Here is an 18,023-nt window from a genome sequence, read left to right as displayed (position 1 = left end):
TTTCCAATGCCATAGAAAAGTCCCCGTAGACTGTATAAAGTAGCCGCATGATCACGGGTGAGGACTGCAACATGAAATATCAAACTCATGTAGCAAACTGTTCACAAAAATGATAAGTTTGTGCCACTTTTAAAATTGATCCAAAATGTGTTGAGTCGCGATATAAATATATAAAACGGTTTTGGGTCTCTCGGCTGACCTGGGAACGCGTTGGGGTCCTACTGGAGAAGCTGGTGGAAGTGTCTGGGGTGTGAGAAGTCTGGGAGTCCCTGGTTAGACTGCTGCCCCTGCGACCCAGCCCTGGATATGCGGAAGAAAATGGTTGGATGCATGGATGGATATTGGGGTGTGTGAATGAACTTGTTAAAATGGATTAATCTGTAATCTGATTTTGTTTGTCTATTTTCTAACATATTCAACCACCTGCCCTCCATCCAATTCTACAGTTTCCATTTAAGTTTGCCTGCAAGTCTGAACTGTTCTAATCCCTATAGAAACAAATGCAGTTCTATTATGTCGTGAGCCATTGTGTTTTTCGACAGTCTCATTTGAACATTAGGCTTATGCTTTGTAGTCATTTGTAGCAGTTGTCCTGATTTTGGCTTTTGGTCAGAGTTATATTTAGTGTGGGAGATCTGAGCTACTTTCCAAAGATGTATTGAGCATTGTGGCTGTTTTTAGGGCAGCCGTCTTCTCACTGTCTGTAAATAAAGATGGAGACTGCAGACTGTTGTAAAACAAAAGGTCATATCTGATGCAGGCTTTGTTTTCACCGCTGATATTGAAACTACATTTGCCTAAGAGTCAGAAAAAGTTATTCAAAGCAGACCTATTGTGCTCGTGTCTGCTCTATACTTTTAATCTATGACACCCGTGGATCATTATGTTATAATTTCACATTTTAAATTGAAATATTCATCTAAAGCGAATACGCCGACTTCCGCGTTAGAAAACCCAGTGGGAGCTGATTTCTGCATAAACGTCATCACATTAAAGAGCCGTGTAGCTGTCGGAGCGTCCTATGGAGAGCAGATTTTTGTTTTCATTTGACCAAAATGACTATGCAGCGCTGCCAAATTCTATGCATATTGTGATGGAAATTTCAGTATATGCATGTTGAGAAGAAAATATTCTTGTGTCTTTAAATGCTTTTGATCTGTATCAGTCTGTCAGATCCAGACCAGGCATTAACATGTGTGAAGGCTCTGACTCCATCCTCCAGAAAAGCCTTTGTTGTCTTGGCTGTCCTCACAACCATGTTATCTCATGGTTGTGAAACAAAAGTGACTGCTTTGAAATGTATGTAGCTTTGTCAGTCTGGTATAAATACTCAGAGCTCAGATGCTCAGGAGACTTAGACTGGGGAACAGAGCGGGGAAGCCTAGGAAATGGGACAGAGTAGGGGAGACAAAGGACTCGGGACACTGAAAGACGACCAGTCAAGTGTCCAGGGGAGGTAACAAAAAATAAACCTTTTTTTTGTATTTCAAAAATCAGCAGGCGTTGCAAATGGATTACTTTTCATCTAGTATAGTAATTTTTCCACAGCACATATCATCGATTAAGAAAATAAAATTGGAGAACAAAGTAAGTATGTCACAGTGGGCGTGTACAGGTGGAGGTGAAAACGGGGGTTGAAAATAAGCGATTAAAGTTTACTCAAACCTGCACGAATCACTCCAAATACAACTTCGAGAGAGTAATGAGAAGGAAACAACTATAACATGATTAAAACCTCTGGAAACTCCATTTTACATGAGGTCTGTCTGAGGTCTCTTAAACGTATTTATCTCCATGGAGACAGTTACAGATCATATCGGTGGAGAAGCGATCCTGCTGCAATCAAACATCTATTATTTAATGTCATGCTGTGAAACATCCCAGTCAAAGAAAGAACATCTCTCTGAACAAAAGCCCAGTGAAACAGCAAAGTGACACAGAGCATTACAAGTGTTTGACTGTTACTTAGAAACCGCTGTTCTAAAGCAGAAACATGATGAAATATAAAGCTCACTGCTGTAGGCTGTGGTGCCTTTGCTCTGCCAACATCTGAGATAAACTCAATACTTCAAATCACATCAGGCGTTTGACAGAACTGTCCATCAAAACATCATTTACACATGTTCTGGTTATAGTGGACATTTTGGTTTAGACACATAATACATTTCCTCTGACAGAAAAGAGATGGTCAGATCCAGCGCTAATCTTATTCATATTTTAGGGAATTTTAGGCGCACTTGGCCACTCCACAAAGAAACGTATGTTATAACAGAACATAAACTTCAGTCTTGTAATCATTAGTTAGCAAAGAGCGCTATGACAAACTCTCTGTAACAGCTACTTTGTCCATGCACAACTTTTTTCATATTCAAAGTTGGAATAATGAAAGTGACCCATATTGGAGCATTTCTAGTGCTTTATGTAGACATGGATTTTGACATCTTACAATTTAAACATTTCGCCCTGTTTAATTGTCCGTAAAATGAAGAAAGTTAAGCCTCCAGAGTCAAACGAGTTCAGAAGTTCAACATTTCAACCCAGCAGTAATTATTAAAATGGTTGGGGTCTGAAAAAATAAGACACTGTTTAGAGCTAAACCCAGCGTGGAGTTTGAGAAATAACCCACTGAATACAGATTTATTCATATTTAAAAAGCCCATATTACGCTATTTTCTGATGTAAGTTATGTTTCCTCATTAGAAACAGACCTGGAGTTGTGTTTTGTTTCATTCACACATGTTTAACGCACAAATCCTGCATATTTCTTCTCTCCATTCCACTTTGTGATGTCATGTGGTGAGACAGGAAGTGCTCCACTGCGTTTTTAAACTCTATACACCTTCACTAGAATCATTTGGATCATTTCAGCTCTGGAATTGCCAATCTCTACTGAACTAAAGGTGAAAGGTAGCTATTAACTTGAAAAATACCGCTTCATGACATTATAAGGTGGAACAGAGCATTTTGAGCTTTGGTGATACATGAATGAAACAAAACACAACTCCAGGTCTGTTTTTGATGAGGTAACAGCGTTATAACGTGGCTTAAAGCTCACACGAGTCAGTTTTGTGTAATATAGGACCTTAAAAACCAAGCCACCAGCTCTCCCCCGTCTTTTACAGGCTAAACTTCCATAGCGTCTGGAAGCTAGCTCTTCTGTGGTGTTAAAGACTTGGGATTTTGCAGATCGCATTATGTTTCCTTGCACAGCGGTTGGATCTGCCAAAGGAGAGCAGAAAATCTCTCTACCGCTCAGAGCTGGCACATCACATCCACATCACATCCACACTGGTTAAGGCTGTACTTTGATCTTAAAGCCGCAAAACTGAGCAATTATCGTCACCCAAAGCACGAGGAGGACGAGGACGAGGCCTGTTTCATGAAGGAAAGCCAACAGACAACACGCACACGTTTTGATGAAGCCGATTTATCTTGACGATTTTAAGTTTAATTTGGCGGATTTGATATTTGCCCAAAGTCTTTTGACTCACAAGACGCACAGAGCAACATTAACTGACATGTTTGAGCTTGTTCTTGTTTATATTATTGCAAATATAATACAAAATGGCTGCTCTAATTCTAACATAAATTTAACTCTCAATTCGAAAAGTGGAATTAGAATATACTTAACCAAAATGTGACCTTTATGTTGTGTTTTAAATGTGAGAAATTACCGTACTTTCCAGACTATAATTCACACTTTTTTCATAGTTTGTCCGGGGGTGCGACTTATACTCAGAGGCGACTTATGCATGAAATTGCTTTAGTTTATGTGATTAACTCTTAACTTAATGTCTTTTTTCCTCCTTATTATGCATTTTTGGGCTGGTGCGACTTATACTCCGGAGCAACGTATAGTCTGGAAAATATGGTAGTAGTTTTAATCGTCATTAAAATTAAAATCACTATTGACTTTGAACCTAAATACGTTTTGTTCTTGAGCAAGACACGTCACCTCATGTCATATAGAGCTGTTCAGTTCAGTTCAATTTCATTTATTTAGCACATTTACAAAAAATACTTCAGCTGACCAAAGTGCTTCACATAAAAGTCATCTGTATTTTTGTTTTTTGTTAGCACGATGCATAGGAAAAGTACAATAAAACACCAAGATATCCTGTCTAGCCTAGTATTAAATGCCAGGGAGAAGAGGTGGGCTTTCATTTTAGTCCATAGACTGTACATATAAATGGACATAGCTAACCTGCTAGCCACCGCGTTCCACTAGCAACAGTCTCACTCCGGATTAGCTCGATACTCCCGGTTGGAATTACAAATTTGAAACTCGGCTCCAAATTCGCCGCTATAGCCGTTAGCCTTGATGAGCTTCATTTTAGTGGAGCTGAACACTATGGGTGATGTCACACTCACTTAGTCGACTTCTTTATAGGCGATGGTCTAGTCTTAAACTGCGTTAAAGACTGAGAGGGACTGACAGGCAGACGGAGGCTGTTCCATAGACAAAAAATGTGTATATATATATATACTACATACGCATTTGAACATATATTGTTACTGTAGGAAAATGTTCCAAATAGTTTTAGAATGGTCTGAAACGGTCTGTCAGAACTAGTAAGAGACCACAAGGTTATATTTAAGAGACTGCTATTCTTTTTGTATTGAAAATTAAATTGCGTTTTATTATTAAATTTTAGTTTTCTGAATACTAATTTCAAGTGTGTGTCCACTAGCGATTAAACAAATAAGACATTTAAGTGGCACATTCCTGGATGTAGTTTGACACCTGTAATCATCGCAGTATTCTCCATTTAAGACCACTTTAACTTACCACAACAGTTCTAAATATTATTGTTAATACACTTTTATTTCTGTGCACAATAGAACCCGGCAACCTCACTGTTAGCATTACTACTTCCTGTCCAATTCAGGTTTATGTGTTATCCTGTCACGATAACACATTTTGAAGCTTGATATATTGTTGAAGTAAATATAGACAATTAACAATAGTAAAACTAACCTAAAAGCAGATTTAAACCAGAAAAACTATTCTAAATGTACAATATTGTTAAAAATCATGAGCTGCAGAATGAAATGAAACACTTCAGTACTTTAGTTTGCATCTGTAATGAGTCATAGAAGTTATTCATTCAACCTTTTACGACTTACATCTCATCATATAGCCAAAAACATAACCAAAAATTTCCTAGCTGTACAAAGAAAATGTAACACAATAAATGTTAACCCCAAAACTCTATTGTTCCAGCTTCATATACAGAACAATAACCTGTCAGGATCATTACTATATCAAGTTTAGTCCAGTTGTTTCTCTATGAAATATTTGTAGAGTCAGGCTAAAATGAATAAATATTTAAAGATAAGCTATTGAAAGATAAGCTAATAAAATGAATACTTCTGTGGAGGACACTTCGGTGTTTAGAAAAAGGTGTTTGTGTCTCAATGCTAACGCTAATGCTAATTTAGAAGCATAATATATAATGAAGGAATAATACATATTTAAACAGCACCACAAACTCCAGTAGTGTGGGCGACAGTGGCTCAGTTGGTTGAGTGTTTTATCCACTGATCCGAAGGTTGGTATAACATCATTGGTTGCGTGGTCAGATCCACTAACCCACAGGTTGTCGGTTTGATTCTAGCTCCCACAGTTGAACGCTGTCGTTGCGTCCTTGGGCAAGACACTTAACCCACCTCGCCCCCATTGTCTGCGTAGACTGGTGTATGAATGGGCGAGTTGTTCCTTGATGTGGAAAAGCGCTGTATAAAAATGTGAGAATTTACCATTTTAATGAAAGTGACTGTTAGCTTTGACACACAATGAGCTAGCTAGAGCGCTGCTGTTGTTATTCACCTTGCAACAGCTTCTGCTAACTCACCATTGAAGCATGACTAAACCAGAGTCCTATTGCCTTCGTATTACATCAATACACCGCCCCCTATCTCCCTCTTTCATCAGCAGAGGACCGTCAGCCTGTTACATATTGCACTCATACACAAGAGTTTTCTTTGAGCCTCCAGTTATTCGTGTGAAATAATCTGAACACGAACACCCCCCTTCCCGTCACAGCCAGGTCTGGTGACTCATGACACCTGTTCCTGGGCTGTTTTGCTCCCCACTGTGAGGCAAGCGGCCCCTTTAAAGGAGACACATTATGCAAAATCAACTTGAAATAGCTTTAAAGCATGTTATAAAGACTTCCCCGCGTTATTTACTCACTCACTCGCAGTTGTGTTTTAAGCATAGACTGTCGATATAAATGGGCATAGCGAACCTGCTAAACCGACTTTGGCTCCACTGAACTTTTTATTGAAAAACTGTCACTCCTCTCTGTAACTGCTGCTGTCAGGCTCATCACTTTGGTCTTAAAATGTTCGTATTAACCCACTCACCATTTATTTATTTCGCCATTTTGTCTGTAACTCAAGATATGAACATTAATAACAGACAAATCAGGCGCCTTCTTTCTCTGAGGTTGCTCCAGATAACATTAGCAACAGGTTTGTTTGACAGCGTTGCTAAGTGCCCGCTCCCTGCTAAACCAGTGGTGCGGGCAGGAAGGGGCGTTACTATCAACAACCTGGCTCCGGATTGGCTCTGTGGTTGCTATGACACTCAGAACAGAACTCGGCTCCAAATTCACCTCAATAACTGCTAGCCTCGATGAGCTTCATTTGACTGGAACTAAACGCTATGGGTGACGTTACACTCACTTCGTCCACTTCTTTATACAGTCTATGGTTTTAAGTGATTCATGGATCTCCCGGAGGTCAGGAGAACCAGGGGTCAAGCGTGGCCAGTCTCAGCCGCCCATGGTGCACTGTTCCCGGGCACGAGGTGAGCACACCCCTGCCAGAGGTCCCGAGTCATATCTATTTTCTTGCTAGCCGTAGTTTTCAGAGCTACAACGCCATCCTTTTGCTCTGAAAATTACTTGTACATTCCCGCAGCTCTGTACTTAATTTGTTCTTTAGTATAGAGTTCAGCAGCGTCTTATAGCTATTTTTGCACAGATGAAATAAAGAAAAAAGAACTGTAACCACGGCAGCGTGGTCCAGCAGTACAGTGCTCTGACGTCGTTGAAAGGAGCAGATTAAAGTCATCTTTGCAGTTATGAACTGGTAATCATTTTAAATTAATAGGTTTAAAATGTACAAAATGGCAGTTTAAATAGGGTGTGTTTATCATGATTGTACCTTTCTATACTGTTAAAGCAGACCTACTGTTCAAAATTAACTTTTCAGGTCAAGGGTGGTTTACAAAGATGTATTTGGAGTGATTCAAGCACACTCCTTTATTCAAGACATAACTGCATTCCAATCAACCCCCTTTTTCACCGTTTTCACCAGTATACTGGACTTACTTCTTTCTCCAATTTTTATAATCGGTGATACATGTAGGCTTTGTCAGCGTCATGAAAAAAAGTTCCGCCATTCGCCAGTTATCCATAGGAGGTTCCGACAGTTCTTTGTTCTCATTTTCTGATGACGTTCACGGCGACTTCAGCTCCTATTGGACAAAGATATTTTCTAACACAGGAGCCAGCGGACTTGTTTCTTTTAAGTCGTTTTAGATGAATATTACTTGTGTCTTCGATTATAACTGCATAACAGACACAAGCACAATATGTCTTCTTTAAGAGATGTCTAATTCTGCGTGTTTGATAGCCACTCCGCGTCCACGAGCTGTCAGAGCCCCATATTTTCACCATACTGACGTACTTTATAGACAGCAAGTTGACAGGGCCGTGGCGTATGAAGCATGGGCTGCTGGGTAAACTGACGCTTGCCCGAGGACGCAGACATCACTTCTCCAAAACAAAATTGACGGAGGCTTTAGTTTGGGCGGTGTCAGGAAGATGGATGCAGAGAGGGCAGGAGGAGAGAGGGCTGTGTGGACATAACTCTCACACAGATCATCAGCTCTCATGTTCCCTGGCATCGATGTGGGTACAGGGGAGTAGACAGGTTTATAAGGTTTTTTTAATATGCTGCGATCCGACTGATGTGGATGGTATATGGACGTGGCGACTGATATTGAGTCGGGCTGGTGCGCTATATACTTTGTATTTTATTGGCGTGTTCACCATTTATGACATGAACCTGTCCAGAGACTCCAATTTCCCTTAGCTAATTACCTTGTTTGTATAGATCAATGTTTTTTATGTCCATTGTCTACGCGAATAAGCAAAAAACTTACAGGTGCTGCTTATTTCATTGGAGATGAGCAGTTGATGCCACGAGGTCAAGTTGCAGATGATATTAGGAGTCATGATTGATGAAGGTTACGCTAAATTGTACCTTATGTGAAGTACTCTCTGGACTTTTGGGGGTCAACAGCTAAAACTTACCCACAGCCATTATTTCTTCTACAGAAAAGGTCCTTGAGTATTACCAAAGATGGTCATTTTGTCCGTAAATCAAGATATGAACATTAATAACAGACAAAACAGGCGCTTTCTTTCCCTGAGGTTGCTCCTGCCAGTGTTAGCAACAGGATTGATTGACAGCGTTGTTAAGGGGCGTTACCTTCAACAACCTGGCTTCGGATTGGCTCTGTGGTTGCTATGATACTCACTCGGCTCCAAAATCACCCCTATAACCGCTAGCCTTGATGAGCTTCATTTGACTGGACGCCACACGTACTTAGTCCACGGTTTTAAGTGGTTCATGGATGTTTGAGTCATAGCTGTTGTCTTAAAGTGTAAAACTTACCTACATCCAATGTTCCCTCTAATTTTTCACGAGTCTGAGCAAACACACAAACTCCCTGAGCGGTCCCATGGACCAGTGTGAGCGACATCAGACGTGCGCACTGTGGTCATGCTGCATCGCATCCATCCAAGTTAAATGGTTTATTAAAAGAATCAAATTACCACATTTACATTTCTGTTATAAGACTTTTAATTAAGTGCTTTAGCCACTTGTACAATGAAAATGACAAAAATCTTGCTCATGACCTGTGTAGTATGTTAATGCTATTGGAAGTATACATCAGAGAAATAAGCACCTATATTCTGTTCAAAAAACATTTAAAAAACTGGTTCATAACACGTCAAACATGTCTGCATTAACAATACTAATGACTCCCCCTGACTAACCAGACGAGCACTTATGTTTTCTCTTGAGTTGGATGTTGTGGAATGGCTGTGGACTGTCTTGCAGATCTTTGCCCGAGGGCGGGCCGTCAGAACATTAAGGGGTTAAACAGCACTTAGAAGCATTAGCGAGTTTTCAGTCCACGTCGGCCACGTCGGCTAAACCTCTGGTAGCGGCGCATGAGGAGCCTGTCAATGACGTTGATAAACTGCGCAGATACGTATGTGAATCACATAATTGTCTGGAGCAGCTCGTCCCCGGTCACACTCACTGACTCACATTGAAAAATAGCGCAGAATGAATTGTTGTGTGTTTATTTTATTTTCAACTCCGGTTCGATTTTTTTTTTGTGCGCAGCACAGATTTTCTGTGCGCGGAGACCGTGTCAGCAGTGCGCAATTGTGCACGCGCGCAGCTTAGAGGGAACAGTGCCTACATCCATTATATCTTCTGCACAAAAGGTCCTTGAGAATTACCACCGATGGTCATTATAGAGAGCCAGCTAATCCAGTATGCGTCAAACGTATAGTATAGAAAATTCATGATATTCATATTGCTCATTTAAGTATCCTCAAAGTCATGTATAAAGCAAAGTCCAGTTCATTACCTGTAAATACTCAAAGACTGTGAGATAAGGACAAGTCGCTACAGTCTAAAAAGAACATGTTAAAAAAACAACAACTCAGAATCAAGGTTATGAAATAAAGCAACGCTGTGAGAGGAGTTCATTTATGGAGATCAAAGAACAATCAAGAACTATAATGATGTTTAAAAAATACATAAATACAAGCTCAGTGTGAAAGAGAAGTGCGGAAATCTGTTTTCAATGGATTCAAGTTTGTGATATAAATTAAATGTTTAAAAGTAACAATCAGGGCAGGCAGTTTACATAAGATTACTCTTCTTTCTGCTTCTTTTCATTGATTTCTTCTGCGTTTGACTTCATGACACTGTTGATATTTTATGAATGAAATCAAAATTCATAAATATATGTGGAGAGTTGACCCTGTTCACTGTAAGACCAATAGACTGTATAAAGAAGTGGACGAAGTGTAGCAGCCTTTAAGAGTTTAAAGGCGTTAGAACGTGTGGTTAAAGAGCCCAAAACTCATGTGTTTAGTGAAGAACCCTTTTATTGCCATTTTCTACAACAGCACAATCACGGTCAAAAACTGTATGCCTCTACTCTGTAGCACTGAGACGTCCCGAATTAGCCCTTAAATAGGCACACCTGGGCACACCTAGTAAGACCAAACAGGAAGTGACATGTAGTGGCTGGTGGTGTAAACATAAAAGGCCTCAAAATGGCTCTTACACTAAGGGACCCATTGTGTTCAGCTCCAGCCAAATGAAGCTAATCGAGGTTTGCAGTTGTAGCTGCAAATTTGGAGCCAAGTATCATAGCAACCAAAGAGCCAATCGAGAGAGGCTGATGAAGGTAATGACCCTTCCTACCTGCGCTGCTGCTTTAGTTGCTGTCAATCAAACCTTTTGCTAACGCTAGCAGAAGCGGCCTTGGGGAAAGAAGACACGTGATTCGTCTGTTATTGATGTTCTTCTCATGTGTTCTGGACACAATAGCAAAATAAAAACCCAGGATCATGTAGAGTGGGTTAATACCAACATTTTCAGACCAAAATGGCAGCAGTTACAGAGAGAGGGACCACAGTTTTCTAAAGTAAAGTGAATTGGAGCCAGAGTCAATGGAGCCGGAAGTGCTTCCATACTCACTTCGTATTTGGAACACGGCGGCTAGCAGGTTAGCTATGTCCATTTATATATACAGTCTATGGTAAGAGCGCATTTGGGTTTTTGTTCCAATATAAACACATCATTGGAGAAGATAGAAACAGTCCTGGCAAAGCAATAAAAGCAGGTGCATGCTGATTTTTCTGGATGATTTTTTTTACTGAAGCAATACCTCGCTCATTTCTTTTAAATACATTTCATATTTGTGTTTGCACGGTGCCTGTGATGCTGTGGTGATCTCCAGCTGTGTAACTCTGCCCAAAGTGAATGAATGTGAGGATGACGTACCCTGCGCCAGGTCTATATATAGCTGTCAACCTTCTTCAGTCCCTGTATTTGCCTCTTCTCCTTCTGACCACGTTGATGTTCAAATCCATCATTTACCGACCAGTCTCGTCCACATAGGTAAGCCAGAAGATTTCCAAAAATAGCTCGTATTTGTTTTGAGGACACTGGAGGCTTGATAATATCTGTCCCAACCCAAACCGCCCCGCTCCAGTGGCACCCGGCCTTTTGTAGCAGAATGATTGACGTCCGAGCTATTTTGAGAGTTATTTCTGCCTCGGCGAGCACGCTTTTCGACGCCGAACAATGATCTCGACAAATATCACAGGGTTCAAATGCTTAGTAATGATTTCAACTGGCAAAGTGGAGGAAACGGCTGGTCCCTCCTCCTCCTCGTCCTCGTCCTCTTCCGCCCGCAGACTCCAAAATGACCAGAAATGAGGACGTCTATGACATGCTAGTCTCCTTATCTGCTGTTGTCTTAAAAGAATGTCCATAACATCGATTAATCCTTCTAAACTATGTCTAATCTGTCTGATACCTGCAGCGCAATTACACAGACAACACACTTAGGCACAACAAAGCATTGATCTGATCTGGAGATACAATCTGCCTCCCCGGATAGACTGAAACTAATCTTAAAATGCTACTGGAATGACAACGGCGGCATTTGACCAATCGCAGCCAGTTATTGAAAAACTTTCAAAATGGTGTTGGTAATAGTTTGTGTCCATCCGTCTGCTCATTAGAACGTCCAGTGTATTCTTCTGGACAGTGGTGGAAGTATTCGATATTGTTACTTAAGTAGAAGTCCAGATATCGAAGTAAAAAATACTCGCATGGAAAAATCGACTTACGTAAGAGTATTTAAGTACTTAGTTTAAAAATGTAAAAAAAGTAAAAAGTACGCTTTTTTTTTGCAGATTTTGAGGTCTAATAAAGCTTCAAATATAGTGATTCTGATCAAATTTGTGCTGAAACAATGAAATTATTTTTATTTGCATATTTTTGTTTGCTCAAATTATAAACATGATAAAAAAATAAACCCCTCAGCCTTTTCAGCAGATCTCAAACTATAATAAAAATATGTTTACTTTTCAGTCCAGTTAACAAAAGTAATGGAGTAGAAAGTACAGATACTTGCTCTTAAATGTAGTGAATTCAAAGTATTTTTTTTTTTTATTGTTTGCTATATTTATGCAACATCTTGGTGGAAAATTAATGCAACACTGGATGGAAATAAATCTTGTGACGTTGCAGAAGCGAAATCGACCTTTTTTTTTTGGTGGCGACTTTTTTTTAGCCAGGCAGTGTAATTATGATTTTGTTATTTATCAAGCTAATGTGCACAAGTCATTTCCCAAGTTGCCACAGTCCATTTTATAAAGTTATATTCACATCAAAATCACATTTGAGTTTTGTTGTTTTGTTTCATACAAGCATGTTTCAGTATTTCTAATTCCAAGGTACACCATGTCTTACAAAAAAATTGACTCCTGTGAGATTTAAGTCATGTTCTAATGCTGTTACCTCCTCAAAAACAGACCTGGAGTTGTGTTTTGTTTCATTCTCACATGTTTAAGTAACACTTTATTATTAGTCTGTGTCAGCCTTCCCTGGAGGCGAATCCAAAGCAGGAGTCCAGAAGGCTGGGCAGTTCCACAATTCAGTCTCTTTATTCAGCAGATACAGGCATCATTCGAGTCGATTACCACTGTCTCCTATTTTTACATCTCTACTGTGGCTCCTTATATACTAGTGGCACATGTCATAATTTTCTTAAGAATCAGCTTGAAATGTACAGACATGCAGAATGTTATCTGGGTTCAATGAAGACAGAGTGTGCAACACATGTATTCTTATCTGATCTTTCTTCAGAATCCTACATGTGACAGGACAGGGTGCACTATGACAAGACGTGCCACGCTGGCGCACACGTAAACATACAGGTCAAAGTATGATATGTCATGTTACATAAAATATTAATCTCACAATTGTCTGCATCTCCAAAGCTGATGTTATGAAGTGATAGTTTTCAAATTAACACCTCCCTTTTACCTTTTGTCAGTAGAAATTGGCAATTCCAGGACTGAAATTATCCAAATGATTCCAGCGGAAGTGTATGGAGCTCTTTCGGTATCACCCCATGACATCACAAGGTGGAATAGAGTGTTTTCTGAAGAACTCAGTCTAAATATATAGGGTTTGTATGTTAAAACATGTGAGAATGAAACAAAACACAACTCCAGGTCTGTTTGTGATGAGGAAACAACAGTATAACATAGAAAATAGCGTAATATGAAGATTTCATATTAGTCTGTGCCAGTCTTAAATTACATAACACTGATTCGATTGTTATGTAGAGAATTATCCCTTCAACCAGCTGAAACTTGAAACACGTTAAACTTTCACGATTAATACCTTGGTCCCAGACGGTCTCAATTTTGTAATCTTCTTAAAACTTATTTTCTCCAAAGTCTGGCGTCTACATAACTCTGAAGGGCTCTGACCCATTTGCCTTTCCATCATCTGCCTTCAGACATGATTAGGAGCGCACCCAGCAGAACCTGCACGATTGAATCACAAAACGGGCTAAATGAAACCATTGATTGGCTCGGCGTCGGTGCGAATGTGAGAATACGCCGCAAGTCTTGTGTATAACGTCTTTCTGCGGTGATTGGTCAACGCGTCATCTGAAAGGGGGCTATTACGCCGGAGTGATGGGGCATGCTGGGAATATGAATTCAATTACAATTCACTCACAGTTAAATAGAAGACTTTGATGAGGCGAAGATGTCGGACAGTGCTTCAGTCAGCTGCACTTTCATAATGATGACGATGGAGATATTTGTGGTCTGTGTTTGTTTAATTCAACTATTTCATCAGTATTGCATTTTTATATTGAGTCTGAGGATGAACTGAGCCATAAAAACATGTTCATAAAGAAACAGAAGACACAATCCTAGGGTGTATTTGATGAGAAACGATATTAAAGTCTGGCTGAAACAATCGCTAGTTTTTTATTACAAGAAAGAAAGTTGAAGTTTGTCTTGATAACACATTTTGAAGTTTGATATACAGTTCTCCCTCGCTATAACGCGGTTCACCTTTCAGGATTTTTTTTCGCGCAGTTTTGCATGTTTTTTGTGCATTGTGTTCTGCGTCCTGATTGGCTGTTGGACTGTAGACCATTGTCCATCAGTCTCCTCCGTGCCGTGTCTCCTGTACAGTACAGAATGTGTTCAGACAAATTTACATAAACGTTGGATCGCAGTGTGACTCTGAAGTGCTGTGTGTTTGCAATTTGTTTTCTCCCCGACAAAACCCACAATGTCGACGAAACGTTCTGCACCGACAAAGACGCCTACGAAGGTTTGAACTTTGTGTTACGTGGGGGTTACGTTCTAAAAATAGCCCGCAATAGCCCCTCACCACACACTTTATACACTTTTCTCACACAGGCATTAACATTTTCTCACATTTCTCTCTCGTTTAAACTCTCTCAAAGTTCTCAAACCTCAGTGACAGGCCTACACCTTTGACTTTCTTTCTTGTAATGAAAAACTAGTGATTGTTTCAGTCAGACTTCAATATTGCTTCTCATAAAAACAGACATAGACCTTATGTCGAGAGCGGGATTCAAACCGACAACCTTCAGATCAGTGGACAAACACTCAACCAACTGAGTCACTGTCACCCACTTCATCTCTTTTACCTCCCTCGTGTTAATTCCCCTAGTTTAGTTGTGTTTTTGCCATAGTTTAAACCTGATATAATCCTGTTTCTAGACCTGTTTTGCTCTGAAAGGAATATTTTTATTTGAGACCACAGAGTCCTAAAATGACTCATGTAGTTTTGTTGCATTCCTCCTTACGAGCTCCTCCGTTACCGTATGTCTCGGCGTATAACGAAACCAACTTGAATTTAAACGCACAGGGATTGTCCTAACATAACTCCTCTGTCTTATATCCCACCGCCGTCTTAAGGATCAGAGTGGACCTCCTGCTGCTGTCAGTCGATATAAAGAACCACGGCGGCCATATTGTTTCTCTTCAAAGGCAGAAACCCAACTCCAACGTGATATTGCAGTGCTTTATGTCCTTTTACGAAACCAATGGATTTTACAATGATCGCTTTTGACATAGTCCGCCATTTTAAATCCAAATTTCAGACCACCCCAACAGCGCTCTAAAGTGACTCCAACTTGAATAATGTTTAATTCTTTTGACCCTATTTGAAATAACAGAACGTACCTGTATAAAGAAATGAATGAGACTTTTAACGTGTAAAAATGATGTACATTTTCTCCATCGAACGTCCAATTTACGAAGGATACAACACGTCTTTAGCCATTGACGCGTTTCCTTTTAAAAAAAAACAGAACAGTTTATTGGACAGGTTTGACTGACAGTGGGAGCAGAGCTTGTTAAAAGAAATGTGTTCTTCAATTGGGCCTCTTCTTTGAATTTCGTCTGCTTGCATAAACATGAGTCAATTTAAGGAGCACAAGTCTAACTATGAGTCGATGTGCCCGTGTTGCAGGTGAAGCTTGACAAAACAGCTGTAACGGTGAAAGTCTTTCTGAAATTACTTTGGTTATTAGAACTTTTAGAGGTGAGGGATCTATCAAACTTTAAATGGTTATTTTTGGAGATATGGCTTATTTAATTACTCTTAGCTAACTATTAAGCTACATGCAGGGAAATTATCCTACGTTTGTAAAAAATAAATAAATAAAAGAAAGTGATGCATGAAATTTGACCACAACAGCTTTTAGCAATGAATTTTGGATTGCAAAAACATTATTTGTTCATGCTAACCCTTATTAAAAAATGAATAAAAACTATGAGAAATGATTTTGTTACTATCTCGCATCTTTCTAATTCCAAATCTGCATGTTTGATCTCTGTTTGAGAGCTTGTGTACTTGTTCCTGGATTAGATTGATGGTAAGAGCAGACCTCTCATGAAGCAGAGTCCTGCTGGGACACAAACTACAGTCTGTAAACACTAAGCAGGAGCTGATAGGATAACCATGATAATCAGAGCTTAATACTAGCATTAGCGCTTTACAGGCATGTGCTGGTGTCAGTGATGTATAATATTAGCATTAGCGGTTTACAGGCATGGACTGGTGTCAGTGGAGCTTAATATTAGCATTAGTGCTTTGCATGCAAGCGTTGGTGTCAGTGGAGCTTAATGTTAGCATTAGCACTTTACAGGCACACACAGTTGGCAATGGAGTTCAATATTAGCATTCACACTTTACAGGCATGAGCTAGTGTCAGTGGAGCTTAACACTAGCATTAGCGCTTTACAGGCATGCACTGGTGTCAATGGAGCGTCTCTGTATTTGGAGACTGTGAATACTCAGTGTGCTATGTGTGTGAGCATATTATTATTACCAGATACTGAAGGAAGTTTGAATATTTCAAAGCTTTACAGTTTACAGAAAGTTGGGCTAAAATTGTTGCCTCCCAAACATTATTGTTAATATACTGCACTATTTCTTTATCTCTTGAATGACATAATGAAATTGCCTACACCACCATTTGGTTTAATGAAAATAAAGTATTTTTCTCATTACGTTTTGAGGAAGCATGAAGTTGTTTTTTGGAAAATTTAATTATTGTTCTGTTGGAAGGCAAATGAGATTATGTGACAGTGTGAAACTGTGAAACTGTAGGGGAGCCCAATTACAATATTGTTTGGATACAGTATTCACAAAGAGACAAAAAGAGGCAGAGTTAGAGGTGTATTTTGGTCTTTTTGTTCATGACTATGACGATGAGTTTTTTGCATAAGAGACTCACACATATGGAGGCGGTGATATAGGCCTTGCGATACTGAGTTTACACTGGACTTAGCTGCTGTGAGGGAGGAGAATGCAGTGTTTTATTACACAATCACACTGTAAGTTCAGTTTCCAAACACAAAAACTTCATACCAACACAACATTCAGGTGTTATTTGAAGCTCTGTCAAGGTAAAGTCTACACCGGTTCATTTGACACCTCGTCTTGCACCTTCTGACGCCAATATTGCACTTTCAAGGCAGCTGCAACCCCCTGGACTGTCACACTCTTCTTCTTTACCTCACCATATCTCCATATTTATCCACCATCCTAGAAACTTCAAATATTATCTTGTGCGTTTAAGCTGGAGGCAGCGTTAAGCTCTGACCCTGCATTCACTTCTATTACAATACCTATAGGTAGACTCTTATCTTGCATAATTCTCTCCACTTAGCAGCAGACGCTAACCCAAACGCCCTAGCTCGCTCTGCACGTCACCCCCATACAGCACTGTGGTCACCTTCAAATGGCCTCATATATCTCCCTAGACACCCATGTGATATCACATAATACAAGCTCCTCTATAATCTGACCCTGCTCTCCTGTCTTATAAATATGAGTAGTACGCTCGTCCCTCCAGTATTTTGCACCGCTGTGAATGTAAAGATAAAACTACGATTAAACCCGGACTTGAACAAGAACTAAACCAGGTCTAAAGCAGATTTTAAAGGTGCACTATTCTAAAGGGTCTGGCATTTGCTTGTCTGTCTAAAAATGGAATGTGTGGTATTAGACGTATCTATCTCCACGCAGACGAACAGGAGACGGAACTAGAACAAGTTACAGGTCAGTTCTGTGGAGATCTGTGGAGAGGTGACTCCGCTAGCAAGATTGCATATTTTTTATAAAGAAAGTTAAAATGGAAACGTGCGTAATGAATCCACGAAACAAGTCTAACCGTGTACTCGATCATGGTGAAATTTAAAGCAGACTTACTGTTGAAAATCGGCTTTTTTTAAACCAAGCTATAGGTGTTTCCTCTTCTCATTTACCTGCTCAAAGTTGTTTTTGGAGTCATTTGTGCATGTTTGAGCAATATTTAATTGCTTATCGTCAAGATG

General features: G+C 39.8%; 1 protein-coding gene across 1 annotated transcript in view; it reads left to right on the top strand.

Moving 5' to 3' along the window:
* si:dkey-178k16.1 (band 4.1-like protein 1) overlaps positions 1-18,023 on the top strand; it is a 103,751-nt gene that overhangs the window by 20,827 nt on the left and 64,901 nt on the right. The gene's annotated exons all lie outside the window — the stretch shown is intronic.

Source organism: Periophthalmus magnuspinnatus, chromosome 7 (assembly GCF_009829125.3).
Source record: "Periophthalmus magnuspinnatus isolate fPerMag1 chromosome 7, fPerMag1.2.pri, whole genome shotgun sequence".
Classification (NCBI taxonomy): Eukaryota; Metazoa; Chordata; class Actinopteri; order Gobiiformes; family Gobiidae; genus Periophthalmus; species Periophthalmus magnuspinnatus.
This window is presented reverse-complemented; position numbering and strand designations above follow the sequence as displayed.